At 43.4% G+C, this 20,941-nt stretch overlaps 1 protein-coding gene across 1 annotated transcript in view; it reads right to left on the bottom strand.

Annotated features, from left to right (window-relative positions):
* c14h10orf90 (chromosome 14 C10orf90 homolog) overlaps window positions 1–20,941 on the bottom strand; it is a 50,086-nt gene that overhangs the window by 8,874 nt on the left and 20,271 nt on the right. The window lies entirely within an intron of this gene.

Raw genomic sequence — 20,941 nt, 5'->3', positions numbered from 1 at the left:
GACCAGGGGTGCCCAAACTTTTGCATACCATTGTACATGTAGATTTATCCAGGCTTGTAGTACTCAAGTCCAGGACTTGGACTCAAGTCCAACTCGTGACTCGACTTGGACTTGAGCATTGATGACTTGGACTCGGACTCGTACATTAACTGCATTAGGACTTGTAAATTGGAGACGAGGACTCAGATTTTTTATAATATGCCATAATAATTTGGGATAAGATATTTATATCTATCTTAATTTTTATACTAATTTTGCGCAAGATTGTCAAACCTGCACGCCTTGGCATGTGCATCAGATAGACTCTCGGGCACACTCCAGACAGTGTGCATGCCAAGTGGACTCTCACGTGCACACTGTAAATGACTCACACCTACACAGGATTAAGACGCAATCTGGGCGCCGATATAAAAACTGTGAAAACACACTTTGCGAAGAATTGAGTTGCTGACACATTACCGAGCCGTATTTCCTTGTTTGGTTTCCTGATCCCTGATTTCCTGTTTCTTATCTTTGATTCTGCCGAGTCTACGATAGCCTGTTTGTGCCTTAGTCGACCTATTGCCTGTTTCACTGTTTTACGATTTTGCCTGCCATTCTGGATTGTTTACCGTCTTCACTTGTATTAATAAACACACCTTCTGCACTTACATCCGTCTCCCAACCATCTCTGACAGAATACTTCACACTCCCTGATAAAGAGAAGCACATTCACCTGTTCATATGTTATGTTCAGGAACAAACTAATGTTAATGGCACTAAAACAGCCACCGTCAAATAGTGCGGTTGGAGTCTTGTTCTCGAACTCAACTCAGATCAATAGTGGACTCGATTCGGACTCAACTCGGATCAATAGTGGACTTGGCTCGGACTCAACTTGAAATTTTTTTTGAATGACTTGAACTTGACTCAGACTTGAACACTGGGGACTCAAGACTGGAGTCTGACTCAAGGTTTAGTGACTCTACTGCAACACTGGATTATCCAACTGTCCAACACTGAACCAAGACAATTTCCTGCTCAGAACCATAAGACGATGTCAGTAACATTCCTTCGTTCATTCATCTTCAAGAATCACTTTATCCTGGTCAAGGATGAAGGGAATCTGGGGCCTATCCTGAGAACACTGGGTGTGAAGCAAGAATGCAACCTAGATGGGACATCTGGGATATCTGTCCATCCCAGGGCATCATGCACACACTCATTCACACCTAGAGGAAATTCTTAGTGTAGCCAGTCCACTGACCATCAGAACAGTGGAAGGAAACAGGAGAACCTATTGGAAGCCCATGTGAACACATGAAATTCCACACATGGAGTAAGACAAGGTCAGGATTGACCCAAATACATGGAACTGCCAGGAAGCATCATTATGTTCTGCACTACTGCTTGTTTACACATAAACACAAATTCTTTCCACTAAAAACATGGCCCCATTTCTGAAAGGATGAATGATACAGAATGAGAGCTTAATTTACAAAACATAAGGCTCTAGTTGACTTTTTTCACAGAACAAAGTGGCTCTCAAAATACCTCTGGCTGAAGTACTCTTGAAAGAACAATATATGCTTCGGATAACTGTTTACATACACTCACACTATAAGTGTGTTTCAAGTAATCAGGTTTTCATTTCCATCCAACATACACTAACAACAGTGGCGGCTGGTAGTCTTTCAAACAGGGGAGGCTGGTCGGTTACGATATTTCCAGATTTTAAAAGAAAAAAACACATCAATTTTGCCCATACTCTTGCCTCTGATCTGGCTGATTGTTGGCAGGGTCACAAACTGTGAAATAACAGGTTCTTTTGGCCCATTAGCCTACTGTCCAATATACATGATGGTGGTGTTGGGGGGGAGGGTATATTTTAACATTTTATATTTTAAAATTGTGGCATGTTGTTTAAAAATTGACCTCGGCTGTGTTTTTGTTTAAAAATGTTTTCCAAATTGTAGCTGTGTTTAATTCATATCCAGAAAAATATATATTCCAATATAATATACTCAGCATAGACATTTTAAATAGATTCTATATTTTTGGTCCATCCATGACATATTACTAAAGTAGCCTATTTACTGTTGTTGATGTGGGTCACTTGCTGTTAGCCAATTCACTTTCTCGGACCAGGAGAGCTGAAAGGAACGAGTATTATTCCCTACCTTTTTCACCAAGTCAATTTGAGGCGTTGGTCTACCCTGCTCTTTAATTTTAATTTTTTCCTCGAAAGGAAGACTGGCAAATGGCTTCGCCAAAATTAAATCAGCAATGCTTGGCATCCGTGCGCAGCTTTCTTGCTAGCTGACTAGCCCCCTCAAGTTCAAGTTCAGTCACTCAAATAAACGAAATTTCTGGAACTAAGATAGCAAACTTGACAACACTATATTTACACTTTATTTACAATGAAAATATATACAAACTAAAAAAGCTGTTAGAAACCGTATGTAATGAATGAAATCGAAATGTAAGCCGATCTCTTACAATACACCACAGCACTTGCGAATCCGCATGGGACTGAACTGATGTTGCCAGATACTGCTGACGTTATCCAGCCCAAAATATGTTCAAAACCCGCCAAAATGCACTTAAAACCACCCAATCTGGCAACCCTGTACAGCTGCCTATTTATAGTTGAAACGAGCTGTCAATCAAAGAAAATATCCGGCCGCTTTCACCAATCACCAGTCTCCTCGTGGAAACTGCCATGTCCCTCCCATGTGAGGCTCGGAGTCCGTGGGCAGGCATTTTCGCAGTATTTGTCCAATAACCATCTTGCATTTTGAGATTGAAAAGCGCAGAGCTCCCAAATGCCATTGAAGTCCATTGAGGCTGGGAGTCCGTGAGACTCCGTGGGCGGGCATTTTTGCAGTATTTGTCCAATAATCATCTTGCATTTTGAGATTGACAAGCACATAGCTCCCAATCCACTGAGGCTGGGCTGCATCGCGCTGTCACGAGGGGGAAAAACTCACGCACACATTAGGCGAACTGGGGAAAGTTATAACGGAATGATTTCGCACTGTAGTGGGTTGAGCACATATATTTCTATGATTCTGGATCTGAAATAGCAATGTTATAAGGTCGGCTATAACATAAGCCTAGCGCAATTCATCCTACACAATGTTCGTTATTTTTAGAGGAGGCTGAGCCTCCCTCGTTGTCTTAGAGCAATCGCCCGTGACTAACAATGAGTGAAATACAGATGGCAGTTTACCATTGGTTGAATAGTTACAAATGGTGGTGGTGGGGATGGCGGGGGGGAGTTAACAGTAAACTAGAAGGGCACTCGGGAGCACGCATACCTCCACCAAGCCACATCACCAACATCAATTGAACGTAGGATAATACTAATTCTGTAAGCCAAATTTTATCAAAATCTGTTCACTACTTTTTTGCATCGGGAGCAAACAAAAAAAAAAATCCTGGTTCTGCATATACACTCACCGGCCACTTTACTAGGAACACCCATCCACCTGCTGTTTGATGCACTTATCTAATCAGCCAATCCCTTGACATCAGCACAATGCATTAAATCATCCAGATACAAATCAAGAGCTTGAATTCATGTTCACGTCAAACATCAGAATGGGAAAAATTGTGATCTAAAAGTGTGATTTTCTTTCACTGTGGCATGGGTGTTAGTTTGAGCCAGATGGACTGGTTTGAGTATTTCAGAAACTGCTGATCTCCTGGGGTTTTCACACACAACAGTCTCTAGAGTTTACAAAAAATGGTGCAAAAAACATTGAGTGAGTGACAGTTCTGTGGGTAGAAACAAACGCCTTGTTGATGAGAGAGGTCAGAAAAAATGGCCAGATTGGTTCGAGCTTTTTGTCAGGAGGGATATAGTAACTCATAGCAACTCTTTACAACCGTGGTGAGCAGAAAAGCATCTCAGCATGCAACAGCAGAAGACCACACTGGGTTCCACTCCTGCAGCCAAGAACAGGAATCTTGGAATCAAGAACAAGTTCTGATTAAAGTGACTGGTGAGTGTGTATCTGGATCCTGGATCCACACAGATATCCAGATTTGCATCAAACTCGAATCAATTGTTCCTTGGCCCATGACTCAACTTTACTCAAAACTCCATCAAAATCCATTCACTACTTTTTGAGTTACGTTGGGAACAGACAAACAAACAAATGAACAAACAGAGGTAAAAACATAAGTCCTCCAATCAAAACTGTGATGAATTTAGAAATTTATCAAATAACTTCTCGTAACCTGTGATTTTCCAGTATTATTGTTCCAATGACAGATTTGTTCTGAAATATTTTTGTCACATAGCTATACATGAGAAGCAAAAATGTTGAGGGACATCCGGTGATGCAAGGAAGGGAGTAGACATACGCACCACACACTCCCACTACTTTTTGTTAAAACCTTTCACAACCTAAAATTTACCCCCCATGCTGCTCGATAAAAGCAGACACTGTCCTTAGACTGCATCATGTCATATAGCTTTAGACAATCTAAGAAGGAAGATGCTAAAAAAGACGAACCCCTTAGAGGCTACTCAGATTAGCATGCCTGCTCTGACCAGCCTACTCAAGGAACACCGCAAATCCATTTCTGCAGCTTTCTTCTCTGAACTCAAATTGGCTTTTGCCTTGCTTGAAGCCAAACTCAATGCTGTACAAGCTACTGTGACCAACTTTGGTGAGCAAATTGCAAGTCTGGAGGCCAACGCCAACTCAAATGAAGACCGCTTCCAGGCTCTCGAGATAGCATGTGCCAAGCTAACAGAAGCATGTGCTAAACTCAAGGCTAAAAACATTGATTTGGAATGACATAGTCAGCAAAATAACGTCAGAATTGTTGGCTTACCAAAATCGGTCGAGGGCCCCAGACTCACAGCCTTCTTTTCTAACGTCCTCATGAAGATATTCAGTGACCAGGTGCTGCAATCCCCCCCAGAGCTTGATCGTGCACACCGCACACTAGCCACCAGGCCTCTGCCAGGAGACAGACCCAGACCAGTGATTGTATGCTTCCATTGACACCAGGTAAAGGAGCTAGTGATTCAGGAAGCTCGCAAACAGAGAAACAACCTGAGATATCATAACAACCCGGTTCGCATTTACGAGGATTTCTGCCCTGAAGTCTAGGAACAGCGAGCGGCCTACCGAGATGTTATGGCCACACTCTACAACCAGGGCTTGTGTCCGGCTCTCCTGTACCCAGCAAGGCTCCAGATCACCAATAAAGATGGCAACAAGAAACGATTCTCTTCTGTCAAGGAAGCAATCACCTTTACGAAGTCTCTGCCTACATGTAGTGAGGACACTTTAACCTGAACCCGTTGTCAGCTAGGCTAGCCTGACTAACTGCTAATGCTGATCACCGCAGGAGACATCCTGACCCATTCATCTGGTAAGATTGTTAGTGTGAGCAAACAATGCCCAGTTAATCCAGGCTCATCACCTCAATTGAAGTTCCCTGGGTTGCTGCCTCCGTTTATGCAGCCCCCTATTGACTTTTATTGACTTTTATTGAACTAACCTTAAGTACCGATGGTGCTCAGTTTTTTTCGGCTAACGGTGTTAGCATAGACACTGGTTCTTGAACAGCCAGCGGGGTTTTTATTCATTTATTTTTTTAGGCCTTTGTTCAGTTTAGTTCTTTATTCCGGAGGAAACTATTATGGTCTGCTTGAGTAATGTACACCAGGCAACCCTACTGACTGTTTTTATTGTGACCCTGATATCTTATTTTCTTTCATTATCACTGAGAGACTCTCTCCTGGGCAACGCCATCTTGCTGAAGCAAGAGGGGCTGCAGTGCTCCTCCCACACTACCAGAGGAATTGCTGGGGTTGATATATACATATTTTTTAGCCTCTTCAGCTCATGCATGTCCTTCAAAACCTGGAACTTTTTTTTTAAATATATCCGCTACATAGGCACCCTCATGTGAAAATTTATATATATATATATATATATATATATATATATATATATATATATAAAAAAATCTCCTTCTCACCCCCGGTGGGGGGGTGGTATGCATGTCATCCTCAAGCTCGGGTCCTCTACCAGAGGCCTGGGAGTTTGAGGGTTCTGCGCAGTATCTTCGATGTTCCTAGGACTGCACTCTTCTGGACTGAGGCTTCAGATGTTGTTCCTGGGATTTGCTGGAGCCACTCTCCCAGTTTGGGGGTTACTGCCCCAAGTGCCCCCACTACCACGGGGACCACGCAACCCTTGACCTTCCACATCCGTTCCAGCTGCTTTTTCAACCCTTGATACTTCTCAAGTTTCTCATGTTCCTTCTTCCTGATGTTGGCGTCAGCTGGGATCGCCACATCTATCACCACCACCCTCTTCTGCTCTTTGTCCACCACCACTATGTCCGGTTGGTTAGCCAGGATCTGTTTGTCAGTCTGGAAGCTGAAGTCCCACAGAACTTTGGCCCTGTTGTTCTCAGCCACCTTCTGTGGTATGGCCCATTGGGACTTGGGTACTTCTATTCCATACTGGTTGCAGATGTTCCTGTATACTATCCCAGCCACTTGGTTGTGCCTCTCCATGTACACCGATCCAGCTAGCATCTTACACCCTGCTACTATGTGCTGGACTGTTTCAGGGGCTTCTTTGCACAGTCTGCATCTTGGGTCTGATCTACTCTGGTAGATCCTGGCCTCTATGGCTCTTGTGCTTATGGCCTGTTCTTGTGCTGCCATGATTAGTGCCTCTGTGCTGTCTGTCAGTCCTGCATTATCCAGCCACTGGTAGGATTTCTTGATATCAGCCACTTCCTCTATCTGACGGTGGTACATGCCATGTAGGGGTTTGTCCCTCCAGGTTGTCTGTTCCTCCTCCTCCTCTGCGCTCTCATCAGGGTTCTGCTGCCTGAGACATTCACTTAGCAGTTCATCCTTTGGGGCCATCTTTCTGATGTATTCTCGGATTTTCGATGTTTCATCCTGGACCGTGGTCTTGACGCTCACTAGCCCTCGGCCTCCCTCTTTCCGCTTAGTGTATAGTCTCTGGGTGCTGGACTTGGGGTGGAACCCTCCATGCATGGTGAGGAGCTTTCTAGTCTTGATATCTGTGGCTTCTATCTCCTCCTTTGGCCAGTTTATGATACCAGCGGGGTATCTGATGACTGGTAGTGCATACATATTGATGGCTCGAACCTTGTTCTTACCATTCAGCTGACTTTTCAGGACCTGCCTTACTCTCTGGAGGTATTTGGCTGTGGTTGACTTCCTTGTGGCCTCTTCATGGTTTCCATTAGCCTGTGGGATGCCAAGGAAACCATGAAGAGGCCACAAGGAAGTCAAGTGACATATATATATATATATATATATATATATATATATATATATATATATATATATATGTGTGTGTGTGTGTGCGTATATTCAAACTTGTCTTTATGGTGGGCTACAATATTATACCAGGCCTTTTTTTTTAAATATAATCAAGACAACTGTATCATTTAGTATTTTCTGACATCGCAGACTCCTTATTTCATAATTTAAATTGCTTGCATTCTAACAAGGTTACATTGCATATATTCGGGAAGTGCAAATGTGCAATTGTAAGGAACTGGTAAATACTGTGAGAATGGAAAGCTTATTAGGGGTTTTAAACTTATTTATATGGTTATCATCCTTTTGTTTCTTTTTTTCTCTCTCTCTTTGGTGGCCCCCCTTTTTTCTCCCCTCTCACTTCTTTATTCCCCCCACCCCATCCCCCCATTCCCTGGGCAACACTGGCATCAGACAGGTGACTAATGCACAACTCTACAACAAGCTTAGGTAAGGGCTGTCGGTTCATTTCATGGAATGTTAGAGGAATCGATGGAGCTGTTAAAAGGGGTAAATAATAATAATAATAATAATAGTTTGGTTTTATATAGCGCCTTTCAAAATACCCAAGGTCGCTTAACAAGGTGTCAGTGTAGAAGTGTGTGTGTGGGTGCATATAAGTGTGTGCGTGTGTGCTTGTGGAAACTAGGAGCCAAAGGCCTCCATGAAGAGATGGGTTTTAAGGTGTTTTTTAAACGCTGCCAGTGAAGGAGCATTCTGGATGGTGTTGGGTAGCCTGTTCCATAGAGAAGGAGCAGCTGCATAGAATGCTCTATCGCTGGTGGCCTTAAGTCTGGTGCGGGGGATGACCAGCTGGCCCTTGGATGAGGACCGCAGGGATCTTGATGGGGAGTAGGGATGGAGGAGATCTTTGAGGTAATGGGGTCCCAGACCATGGAGAGACTTGTAAGTGAGGAGGAGGACTTTGTAGGAAATGCGAGATTTAATGGGCAGCCAGTGGAGCTGTTTGAGAATGGGGGTGATGTGCTGCCAGGGCCTGGTGCCTGTGAGAATCCTGGCAGCTGAATTCTGAACATATTGCAGTCGGTCTGTGATCTTATTCGGCAGACCAAGCAGGATGGCATTGCAATAGTCTAGGCGGGATGATATGAAAGCATGAATAAGAGTCTCTGTAACAGTGTTAGAGAGTGAGGGCCTGAGTCTGGAAATGTTGCGGAGGTGAAAGAAAGCAGATTTGGTGACATTTTTGATGTGGGACTGGAAAGACAGTGATGAATCCAAGATAACACCAAGGTTACGGACTTCATGAGATGGGATGAAGGAGCAGCCATCGATGTTCAGATGGAGATCCCCAACCTTCCTGAGCAGTGGCGCCGGTGCCACCACCATGAGCTCGGTTTTACTGCTGTTCAGTTTGAGGAGATTGTCGGTCATCCATGTTTTGATATCACGCAGACAGTGAGTGAGCGGTGTTGGGGGGAGCTGAGCAGAGGGTTTGGTGCAGATATATAGTTGTGTGTCATCAGCGTAACAGTGGAAGTTGAGACCATGGAAACGGATGATTTGTCCAAGGGGGAGCATGTAGATGGTGAAAAGAAGGGGGCCAAGCACCGAACCTTGCGGAACGCCGTGGCTGATGGTTGCTGTAGTGGAGCGGGAGTCATTGAGTGTGATGAATTGTTTCCGGTTGGATAAGTATGAGTGGAACCAGAGGAGTACTGTGCCTGATAGTCCAGTGAACTCTGAGAGCCGCTTCAGGAGGATGGAGTGAGAGACTGTGTCAAAAGCTGCTGAGAGGTCCAGGAGAATGAGGATGGTGATGAGTCCATTGTCTGCAGCAGTGAGGAGGTCGTTGGTAATTTTGACAAGAGCAGTCTCTGTGCTGTGGTGGGCTCTGAAGCCGGATTGTAGTGGTTCAAAGAGCTCATGGTGGGACATATGCTGCTGAAGTTGGGCTGCCACTGCTCTTTCCAGGATTTTACAAAGGAAAGGAAGGTTGGAGATGGGACGATAGTTGTTGGGATCGTCAGGGTCCAGACCAGGCTTTTTCAAGGTGGGGATGACAGCAGCGGTTTTGAAGGTGGTGGGCACAACTCCAGACTGTAGGGATGTGTTAATGATGGTGGTCATGGTGTTGCAGAGGGTGGGAAGACATGATTTGACCAGGGTGGAGGGCATGGGGTCCAGGAGGCAGGATGATGACTTGGCTGTGGAGACTAAATCGGTGACCTGGGCATTGTCCAGTGGTGCAAAGCAGGAGAGGTAGTGCTGCGGTGGACAGGCAGCAGGGGTGGAGATGTCCTGCCATGGCTGGTGGATGCCAGGAGGCGTGTCATCATGGGCTTGGTTTGTGGCCGGGGATGTAGATACTAGCTGCTGGTGGATGGTGTTGACTTTTGCGATGAAGAAGTCTTGAAATCTGGAGCACAGTTCAGCAGGATCAGATGGTTGGGGTGAGTGAAGAGGACGGAGAAGGCGATTGATAGTTGAGAAAAGTTTTCTTGGGTGGTGTTGCTGGTTGTTGATGAGGGTGGAGTAGTAGCGTGTCTTGGCTGTGGTGAGGGCCTGCTTGTAGCTCTCCACATGGTCCCTGTAGGCCTCCAGGTGGACAGTAAGGCCAGATTTTTTATAGAGTCGCTCGAGGCGCCGCCCAGATTTTTTCATGAGGCGCAGCTCAGAGGTAAACCAGGGAGCTGGACGGGAGAAAGAGACAGATCGCGTGATGGTAGGAGCCAGAGTATTCAAGCTGGTTGAGAGTGCTGTGTTGTAGTGTTCGACCAGGGTGTCCACTGGGAGGGCAGTATCCGGGGGTGTGAGATGGTTCGTTAAAGTTTGAGAAAGAAGAGGCAGAGGAACATTCTTAATGTTGCGGAAAGTGATGGACCGCAAACGGCGTTGTCTGCGGTGGGGTACCGGGATGGAAAACAGAATTGCCTGATGGTCTGATATGGCCAGGTCAATGCATTGAAGATGTAGTGGAGATGAGCCGGTGCTGCAGACTAGATCGAGGGTGTGTCCTTTGCTGTGGGTAGGGCCATGCACATGCTGAGTGATGTTGAAGCAGTCCAGAAGGGCCATGAAGTCAGCTGCAAAAGAGCAGCTGCTGTTGTCCACATGAATGTTGAAGTCACCCAGCAGGATGGTAGATGGGGACAGGGGACACACTGCAGCAAGTAGTTCAGTGAGCTCAGGGAGGAAGCAGGAGGAGGCTTTAGGTGGTCGATAAATGAGGACCAGTTGCAGCTGAGCAGCGCCAATCACTGAGAGATGGAGGCATTCAAATGATGATGCACTGACGGGGTGTTCTTTAACCAAAAAATCAGAGTGGTGTATGATGGCGAGTCCACCACCGCGGCCGTGGCCACGCGGCTTATGGATGTATGTGTAACCGGGAGGGGTAGCTTGGTTGAGGCTAACAAAGTCCTGCTGACTCTGCCATGTTTCGGTTAAACAAAGGAAGTCCAGTTTTTTCTCTGTTATCATGTCGTGAATAATGATGGCTTTGTTGTTTATTGATCTGATATTCTGTAACATGAAGGAGGCAAACTTGCTGGTGGATGCAGTGCTGTCAGTGCAGACTAGGTTCCGGAGAATGACAGGTGGTGGACGTGGCCTACGTTCAGCACGTCTGTGCTGGGATGCGGAACAGATGACAGGAATAGCCGCAATCTTGGAGTTGTAAACAAACTTCTGGCGAACAGCTCTGTGTACATATGGTGGACGGCGCAGGAGGTGAAGAGATTTGATAACCTCAAGACAGCATGGAGGAGACAGAAAGACAGAGTTGAGTTCAAGGAGTTTGCCTACGGTGTAGTTTATCCGCGCCATGGCGACTGGGGAGCACCGAACAAACACAGGCACCTTGCCGGCTAGCTTGGCTTGCTAACCAATGCTACACCCAAATGGAGGTAGCAGCAGTGCAGGATGCAGACTAGCGAGTTGACAGTCCTGTGGTAGAGTGGTAAAGGGCGGCGGAGATGTCAGAAGTATACCCAGTACGCCGAAAGCAAGGAGGTAGGCAATCCAAAAGTTTTTTAACTGCGGAGCACAGAGTAGTCCAAGCACGCGTCGCGTCAGTTGTATCCGACAGCAGAGTTGTAGTCGAGATGGAACAAACACAGCTCAAAAATAGACGCGGCTTGAGATAGAGGAAAGGCGCGATCAAATATAAGAGAAACAAAAAGCGAGAAGCGAGATGCGAGAAGCGGCAACAATCATGCCAGCGTCCTCTAAAGTACTTTTGCACTTACAGCAACTTAAAGGTGACATTTACTTTTTACAAGAAACGCACCTCAAAACTCCTGAAATTTCGAGAATTAAAAAGCCCTGACCACTTGTTTCACTCTAGGTTCTCATTGAGGGCAAGGGGGGCAGCTATTATTATTGGTAGAAATGTCATATTTGAACCGTCTAAAATTGTCGAAGATCCCAATGGCCACTTCGTCGCTGTCTCGGGTAGGCTGTTCAATGCGCTCATGATCTTGGCATGTGTCTAAGTGCCTATCTGGGATGACGACAGATTCATTGCTCATTTTTTTCTCTTCTCTCCCAGACACAGACAGCCACCTCCTGACTGTGGGTGGGGACTTTAACCTTGTCCAGAATCCCGATCTTGACAGGTCCTCCTTTAGGTCCTCCACCTTGTCTAATGCCGCCTCAACGCTGAAATCACTGATAGACCAGCTTTTTTGAGCAACCCCTGTAGGTCAACCCACCCAAACTCTAAAACCTTCTCCTTTTTCTCCCACATCCACCACACATATTCGAGAATAGACTTCTTCCTTGTTGACAACAGAATTCTACACTTGACTGACACTGCTCAATATCACAGCATAGTAATTTCAGATCATGCCCCCACTTCAATCGACATTCATTTCCCTGACTACATCAGCTCACCCAGACAATGGACACTCTCTCCCTTGTTGCTATCCAACACTGACTTCAAAAAAATTTTTTGGGACAAAATTTCCAATTTTCTCCAATTGAATGACACCCCTGACATCACAAGAGGTATCCTTTGGGAGGCCTGTAAGGCCTATCTGAAAGGGCAAGCCATCTCCTTCATATCCCAGCTGAAAAAAACAGAAACAGCCAAGCTGGTTGAGATTTCGGATCAAGTACAGAGGGTTGATGCCCAATACGCGGCTAACCCCTCCCCCCCTTTACACCCAACACCTTAAGTCAGGCAGAATTTGATCTCTTAATGTCATCCAAGATTGGAAAACAATTATTGAAATCAAAACAACGCTACTTTGAAATGGGAGAAAAAACAGCTAAACTTCTTGGCCATCAAGCCAGGACGGTGGCTCTTTCAAGGCTGATCCCCAAGATAAAGTCATCATCTAGGTCTGTTATTTCAGACCCAAAAATCGGTGAACAAAGCTTTTGTGGATTTTTATCATCGCCTTTATTCCTCTGAATACTCCCCCAACATCTGGAACGGTCATAACCCCCTAGATCTGATTACTTTTCCCAAGATCGACGCCAACCTTACCAACGAGCTAGGGTCGCCAATCTCAGCAGCTGAAGTCCAAGAGGCTATCAGAATGTTACAAAACAACAAATACCCAGGCCCAGATGGTTACATTGCAGAATTTTATAAAACATACTCAAACGTCATCGCTCCGCTTTTAACCAAGGTTTACAATGAGTCTTTCATCAATGGCCAGCTCCACCCCACCCTATCTGAGGCTACTATATGTTTATTGCTAAAGAAAGGTAAAGATCCTCTCGAGTGCAATAACTACAGGCCCATATCGCTTTTGAATGTGGACCAAAAAATCCTAGCTAAGATATTGGCCTCTGGCTTACAGAAGGTTCTGCCGTCCCTTATCACTGCAGACCAGACCGGTTTCATGGCTGGTAAATACTCCTCCCATAATGCTAGGAGACTCCTCAACATAATTAACACCCCTGATCCTACCACTCCAGAGGTTATAATATCCTTAGACGCTGAGAAGGCATTTGACAGGGTCGAATGGGAATATTTTGTATTACATATTGGACAAATTTGACTTTAACTCAGGCTTCATTGCTTGGATTAGACCGCTTTATAACTCTCCTGTCACCTTCATTGAATGAATGAATGAATGAATGAATGAATGAACGAACCCTTTATTGTCACTGTTACCAGTGAAATTGACCATCAACCTGTCCTTACAGAGGGGGAACAGGACAGGAAGACAGGGATAAAAGGATTCTCACATTCTCACAAATGGCCTTAGATCTTCCCCCTTTCCTCTTCGCCATGGCACCAGATAGGGATGACCTCTTTCTCCCCTTCTTTTTGCACTAGCCATTGAACCCTTGGCCATCTGGCTTCAAGGGGAGGAGAGATTTGAGGGCATCACCAGGATGGGCACCATGCATAAACTGTCCTTATATGCGGACGATCTTTTGTTGTATGTCTCCAATCCAGTTTCATCTATTGCGATTATTGAAGATATTTTAATCCAATTTGGCAAGTGCTCTGGGTACAATCTAAATTTTAGCAAGAGTGAGCTCCTTCCTATCAACGTCTCAGCCAAGCAAATATCCCAGTCTTCCTTTCACTTTAAAGTTGTCCCTGAAGGCTTCAATACTTGGGAGTGTTTATAAACACTTTATTTGATGATCTTTTTAATAAGAATTTTCGCCCTCTCATAGACACTTGCAAACTTGACATAGCCAGTTGGTCTTCCCTACCCCCATCTACGTCCAGCAGAGCCAACCTGGTAAAGATGGTCTTTCTCCCTAGGTTTCTTTATCTATTCCAGCACATTCCAATTTTCATCACAAAGCCCTTCTTTCAACAACTAGATCAGATGATATCCTCATTTCTATGGGCCAACAAACCTAATTGTATTAAGAAATCTACCCAACAACTTTCTAAAAGCTCTGGTGGTCTGGCACTACCCAACTTCATCCAATACTATTGGGCATGCAACACTGAAACTATGCCACTGGATGGACGGTGGGGATGTAACTACCCCACTGTGGGCTCAATTAGAATCTCTCTCTTCAAAGTTCTCTCTCCAATCCTTCCTCACAGCACAACTCCCCTTGAAGGTGCACTCTATTTCCCACAACTCAGTGGTACTAAACTCACTTAAAATCTGGCTGCAATTCTGCAAACGTTTTGGATTTAACAAGCCCTCAACTTTGGCCCCAGTTTTCAGGAACCACTTGTTCTCCCCCCTCTTACTCTGACCCCACCTTTCGTATCTGGCATGACAAGGGCCTAGTTAATGTCAAAGACCTTTATAAAGATGGAACCTTCACTGATTTCTCAGAGCTCTCAGCCAGGCTGGACCTGCCCAACTCACATTTCTTCCACTTTCTCCAGATTAGACATTTTATTAAGACTAAATTCCCCCACTTTCCCCACCCGGATCTCCAATTGACCATTTCCTTGCTTTAGATCCTTCTCAGAAATGCTCCATCTCTGTGTTGTACAGCTCCATTGGTTCTCTTATCCCCGACCCAACAGCCAGTCTGAGAAAGACTTGGGAACGGGAAATTGGCGTACCAATCCCCAAGGACCAATGGGACTAGTGTCTTGCTCTTGTCCATACGGCCTCGATCTGTGCCAGGCATGGCTTACTGCAATGCAAGTTCCTCTTTCGAGCACACTACACTAATGCCCAACTCGCAAAAATTTACCCAAATACCGATGATACCTGCAACAGATGCAAAGAATCACCTGCTAACCACACCCATATGTTCTGGTCCTGCCCACAACTATCAGACTTTTGGAGACAAATTTTTAATACACTGGGAATAATATTCAGTACAATTCTTAACCCTGGTCCACTCACAGCTCTATTTCGGATTCCGCCACCTGGAACACTTACCGTAGCTGCTCTGCATCTACGTGGCAGGTCTTGGCTTTTACAACCTTACTGGCAAAGCGCCTGGTTTTATTCCAGTGGAAACATGTACTCCCCCCATGTAACAGCTGGCTCAAGGAGGTTCTGAACCATATTAAACTTGAAAAAATTCGATTCTCTCTTGCAAAATCAAATAAATCATTCGATAAGACCTGGAGGCCCTTTATCAAATACCTAAATAAGACTATGATCCACTCAGAGGCTGGTTATTCATCTCCCCCGACCCCCAATTATTTACTTACCCTTATTCCACTTCCCTTTTTTTCAAACTTGTGTTTATTTATTTATGTGCTTATTTACTATATTTTATCTTGGTTAATTACTTTTATCTAATTATTCTGTCTTGGGTTCATTTTATTTCTTGATGTAGGCCACTCTTAGGAGTCGTGGGACATATTGGGTGGGGTGGGCTAGGGGTTTGGGTATAGGCAGCTTGATAGCAAACTAGCATGTTGACTTGTGCACACCCTTGTGTTCATAGGATCTGTTATTCCTTCCTACTCTGCTATTGTCTATTTGTATTATTGTACAAAGTCAATAAAAAGAATTGTGATAAGCAAAAATGTCCAAAATTTCAATTTCAGCATCCTGCCCGACTATAACTACGAGTACAATTCATGGAAAATGTACAGAATTCAAGGAACAGAAATGTGTCAGAGAAACCTGTGCAGTTTCAAATGCAAATATTTTCAAATGAACATCCTATTGTCAAGGTTCCACAAAGAAACCACATATAGTAACTCATATCCCCTCATATCTGTGTATTATAGATTTCTTCGTGCTCCATTTCTTTATTCAGATGTGCAAATAGCCATTGGGTCAAAAGAAATAGGAAATCTGCCAAAACTTCCCATCCATCATCTATAGAATTCTATGCACAAGTCTAGTTCCAGTCCTCATTCCCCTGCTCTCCTTCACTCATCCAGTCATGTCATGATCTCGTCTCTTCTTCCCTGTCTTTTCCACTTGTCTTCTCACTTTAATCCTTTCTCTCTATTCTCCAGGCTTGATTGGTTATTCCACTTCTCTGCTTTCCTGTTCTGCATGCCTCATCCCTCCATTCCTGAACCCTCCTCTTTTCATGCGTGACAGCTTTATGATGAGTGACAGAGACACACACACACACACACACACACACACACATATACACAAAACCTGACACCTGAGCCTGAGACTATACATGTAAAGTGACACCAGGTGATCCACTAACATGGCAGGGGGCAAAATGGCTGACACAGACAGAGACACAGAAACAGCTTCACGGAAGTTTCATAAAACATGATACAAAATGTTAAAAACCAGAGCCGTCTTGTTAGCTATCTTGCCCTAAACACCATCACAGTTATTTTTCATCTTTAGTTGTTGTTTTTCAAAATTCAGCAGCAAAGAAATCCGGCAGATTTTCCCAGACACATACTTTATACTTAAATCTATAGGAAGCAGCAATAATTTTTTTTTTTTTTCAGTACTGCTACCTGCAATTTTGTCAGACTGGACCACTTTCAAACACTTTCAAACTTTACAACCGCACCAAGCGCTTTTTTTATTACAGTGGATATAAAAAAAGTGTACATGCCCCGTTAAAATGAGAGGTTTTTCTGATGTTAAAAAAAAGAGACCACAATAAATTATTTCAAAACTTTTCCCACCTTTAATGTGACCTATAACCTGTACAATTCAATTGAAAAACAAACAAATCTATTAAGGGGAAAAAAAATAAAAAACGTACAATAAGCTGGTTGCATGAGTGTGCACACCCTTAAACTAATACTTTGTTGAAGCACATTTTGATTTAGTTACAGCATTCAGTCTTTTTGGGTTCACACCTGCCATCAATTAAAATGACTCTGATTAACCCCAAATAAAGTTCAGACATTTACTCAGTTGCATCATCCAGCAAAAGCCAGGGTTCACAGACAGCTTACAAAGCATCAGAGGGATCTCATTGTTGAAAGGTATCAGTCAGGAGAAGGGCACAAAAAAATTTCCACGGCATTAGATACTGTATACCATGGAGCACAGTGAAGACCGTCATCAAGAAGTGGAGAAAATATGGGACAACAGTGACGTTACCGAGAACTGGACGTCCCTCCAAAACTGATGAAAAGACAGGACGAAAACTGGTCAGGAAGGCTGCCGAGAGGCCTACAGCGACACTGAAGGAGCTGCAGGGATTTCTGGCAAGTACTGGTTGTGTACTACATGTGACAACAATCTCCCGTATTCTCCATATGTCTGGACTATGGGGTAGGGTCAAAGAAAAACATCCAGGCCCGGCTAAATTTTGAAGAAAAAAAAAAAAAATATATATATATATATATATATATATATATATATATATATATATATATATATACACACACACACAGTGGTGCTTGAAAGTTTGTGAACCCTTTAGAATTTTCTATATTTCTGCATAAATATGACCTAAAACATCATCAGATTTTCACACAAGTCCTAAAAGTAGATAAAGAGAACCCAGTTAAACAAATGAGACAAAAATATTATATTTGGTCATTTATTTATTGAGGAAAATGATCCAATATTACATATCTGTGAGTGGCAAAAGTATGTGAACCGCTAGGATTAGCAGTTAATTTGAAGGTGAAATTAGAGTCAGGTGTTTTCAATCAATGGGATGACAATCAGGTGTGAGTGGGCACCCTGTTTTATTTAAAGAACAGGGATCCAGCAAAGTCTGATCTTCACAACACATATTTGTGGAAGTGTATCATGGCACAAACAAAGGGGATTTCTGAGGACCTCAGAAAAAGTGTTATTGATGCTCATCAGGCTGGAAAAGGTTACAAAACCATCTCTAAAGAGTTTGGACTCCACCAATCCACAGTCAGACAGATTGTGTACAAATGGAGGAAATTCAATACCATTGTTACCCTCCCCAGGAGTGGTTGACCAACAAAGATCACTCCAAGAACAAGGCGTGTAATAGTCAGCGAGGTCACAAAGGACCCCAGGGTAACTTCTAAGCAACTGAAGGCCTCTCTCACATTGGCTAATGTTAATGTTCATGAGTCCACCATCAGGAGAACACTGAACAACAGTGGTGTGCATGGCAGGGTTGCAAGGAGAAAGCCACTGCTCTCCAAAAAGAGCATTGCTGCTCAGCTGCACTTTGCTAAAGATCATGTGGACAAGCCAGAAGGCTATTGGAAAAATGTTTTGTGGATGGATGAGACCAAAATAGAACTTTTTGGTTTAAATGAGAAGCGTTATGTTTGGAGAAAGGAAAACACTGCATTCCAGCATACGAACCTTATCCCATCTGTGAAACATGCTGGTGGTAGTACCATGGTTTGGGCCTGTTTTGCTGCATCTGGGCCAGGACGGCTTGCCATCATTGATGGAACAATGAATTCTGAATTATACCAGCGAATTCTAAAGGAAAATGTCAGGACATCTGTCCATGAACTGAATCTCAAGAGAAGGTGGGTCATGCAGCAAGACAACGACCCGAAGCACACAAGTCGTTCTACCAAAGAATGGTTAAAAAAGAATAAAGTTAATGTTTTGGAATGGGCAAGTCAAAGTCCTGACCTTAATCCAATTGAAATGTTGTGGAAGGACCTGAAGCGAGCAGTTCATGTGAGGAAACCCACCAACATCCCAGAGTTGAAGCTGTTCTGTATGGAGGAATGGGCTAAAATTCCTCCAAGCCGGTGTGCAGGACTGATCAACAGTTACTGGAAACGTTTAGTTGCAGTTATTGCTGCACAAGGGGGTCACACCAGATACTGAAAGCAAAGGTTCACATACTTTTGCCACTCACAGATATGTAATATTGGATCATTTTCCTCAATAAATAAATGACCAAGTATAATATTTTTGTCTCATTTGTTTAACTGGGTTTTCTTTATCTACTTTTAGGACTTGTGTGAAAATCTGATGATGTTTTAGGTCATATTTATGCAGAAATATAGAAAATTCTAAAGGGTTCACAAACTTTCAAGCACCACTGTATGTCAACTCTCCCAAAAGCATGTGGGAAAATGTGTTATGGTCTGATGAAACCAAGGTTGAACTTTTTGGCCACAATTCCAAAAGGTATGTTTGGTGCAAAAAAAAAACACTGCGCATCACCAAAAGAACCCCATACCCACGGTGAAGCATGGTGGTGGCAGCATCATGTTTTGGGGTTGTTTTTCTTCAGCTGGAACAGGGGCTTTAGTCAAGGTGGAGGGAATTATGAACAGTTCTAAATACCAGTCAATTTTGGCCCAAAACCTCCAGGTGTCTGCTAGAAAGATGAAGATGAAGAGGAATTTCATCTTTCAGCAGGACAATGACCCCAAAAAAGTTTTGGAACGACCCAGCCAGAGCCCAGACCTAAGTCCAATTGAAAATGTGTGTGGGGACCTGAAGAGGGCTGTGCACAAGCGATGCCCTCGCAATCTGACAGATTTGGAGCGCTTTTGCAAGGAAGAGTGGGCAAATATTGCCAAGTCTAGATGTGTCAGGCTGACCCAAAAAGACTGAATGCTGTAATTAAATCAAAAGGTGCTTCAACAAAGTATTAGTTTAAGGGTGTGCACACTTATGCAACCAGCTTATTGTACATTTTTTATCTTTTATGTTTTTCCCCAAAACACATTTGTTTTTCAATTGAAATGTACAGGTTATAGGTCACATTAAAGGTGGGAAAAGTTTTGAAATTATTTATCGTGGTCTCATTTTTTTTTTTTACATTAGAAATATCTATCATTTTAACAGGGTGTGTACACTTTTTATGTCCACTGTATCTGGGCATTCAGGTTGCAGCTTTGGAGCCAAGTAAAATACAACCAATCCTGTTATCTTCTCTTAAGTGACAGGTTTGAGGGTAACAGGCTTGATGTTTCCAAGCTATCTGATATGGTGAAGCCAAAACATAGGTAACAGCGAAGATTTTGTATGATCATTATACCTGATAAAATATTATAAACAAGACCGGCAATCACAGCGCAGCTCACTTTGGCCCCATATAGTCCAGAAGGAACGATCTAAAGTGAGCCACCTTGCACAGTTCTACTCTCAACCAGTCCAGCTCAAATATTTGCCAGAAAGAATCCAAAACGGTGAGGAATTGACCGAGAAAAAGCGAATTTTGTTGAACTGTTCATTAAAGCTTAATTAGTCCATAACTTAATTAATAATTGTAATTAAGCAAATCTGGGTAGAAGTCATATGCACCCTAGGTACCCCTACCTTCATGCCAGAAAGAATCAAAATCAGTGAAGAATTGAGGGAGAAGAAGCGATTTGTATGGAAACTGCTCGTTAGAGCTTAATTACTCCATATTTTCATTATTAATTGCAATTATGCAAATTTAGGTAGAAGCCATATGCACCCCAGGCAGACCTACCTTCCTGCCAAAAAGAATAAAAATCAGTGAAGAATTGAGAGAGAAGAAGCAATTTTTGTGAAATGTGGACGACGCCAGACGGACAACACGATGTCATAAGCTCGTCGCCTGTTGCCGGATGAGCTAATAAGATGAAATATTGCTGGAACACTTTTTGCTCTCTATAATTAAATTTCTCCTCCAAATAAAGGTGTTATTTCCTCAAAAATCACAAGATTTAATGAAAGAATACACTTCATAAAGAATGCACCCAGGTGGTGGATTGAACTTCCTCTGGCTGTCAGAGCAGCTGAGCTACTGGCTGTCAGAATTTTAATAATAAATATGAAGGAATACATTATGAAAGAATCAGGTATTAAGGTATCAAATATGGTTAACTGTTAAACGTGAAGTACAAATATATAATTACTGATATTTTTTTAAAAATGAGAACTTATA

Source organism: Neoarius graeffei, chromosome 14, assembly GCF_027579695.1.
Source record: "Neoarius graeffei isolate fNeoGra1 chromosome 14, fNeoGra1.pri, whole genome shotgun sequence".
Classification (NCBI taxonomy): Eukaryota; Metazoa; Chordata; class Actinopteri; order Siluriformes; family Ariidae; genus Neoarius; species Neoarius graeffei.
Note: the sequence above shows the minus strand (reverse complement) of the source record. Positions and strands in the feature narration are given on the sequence as shown.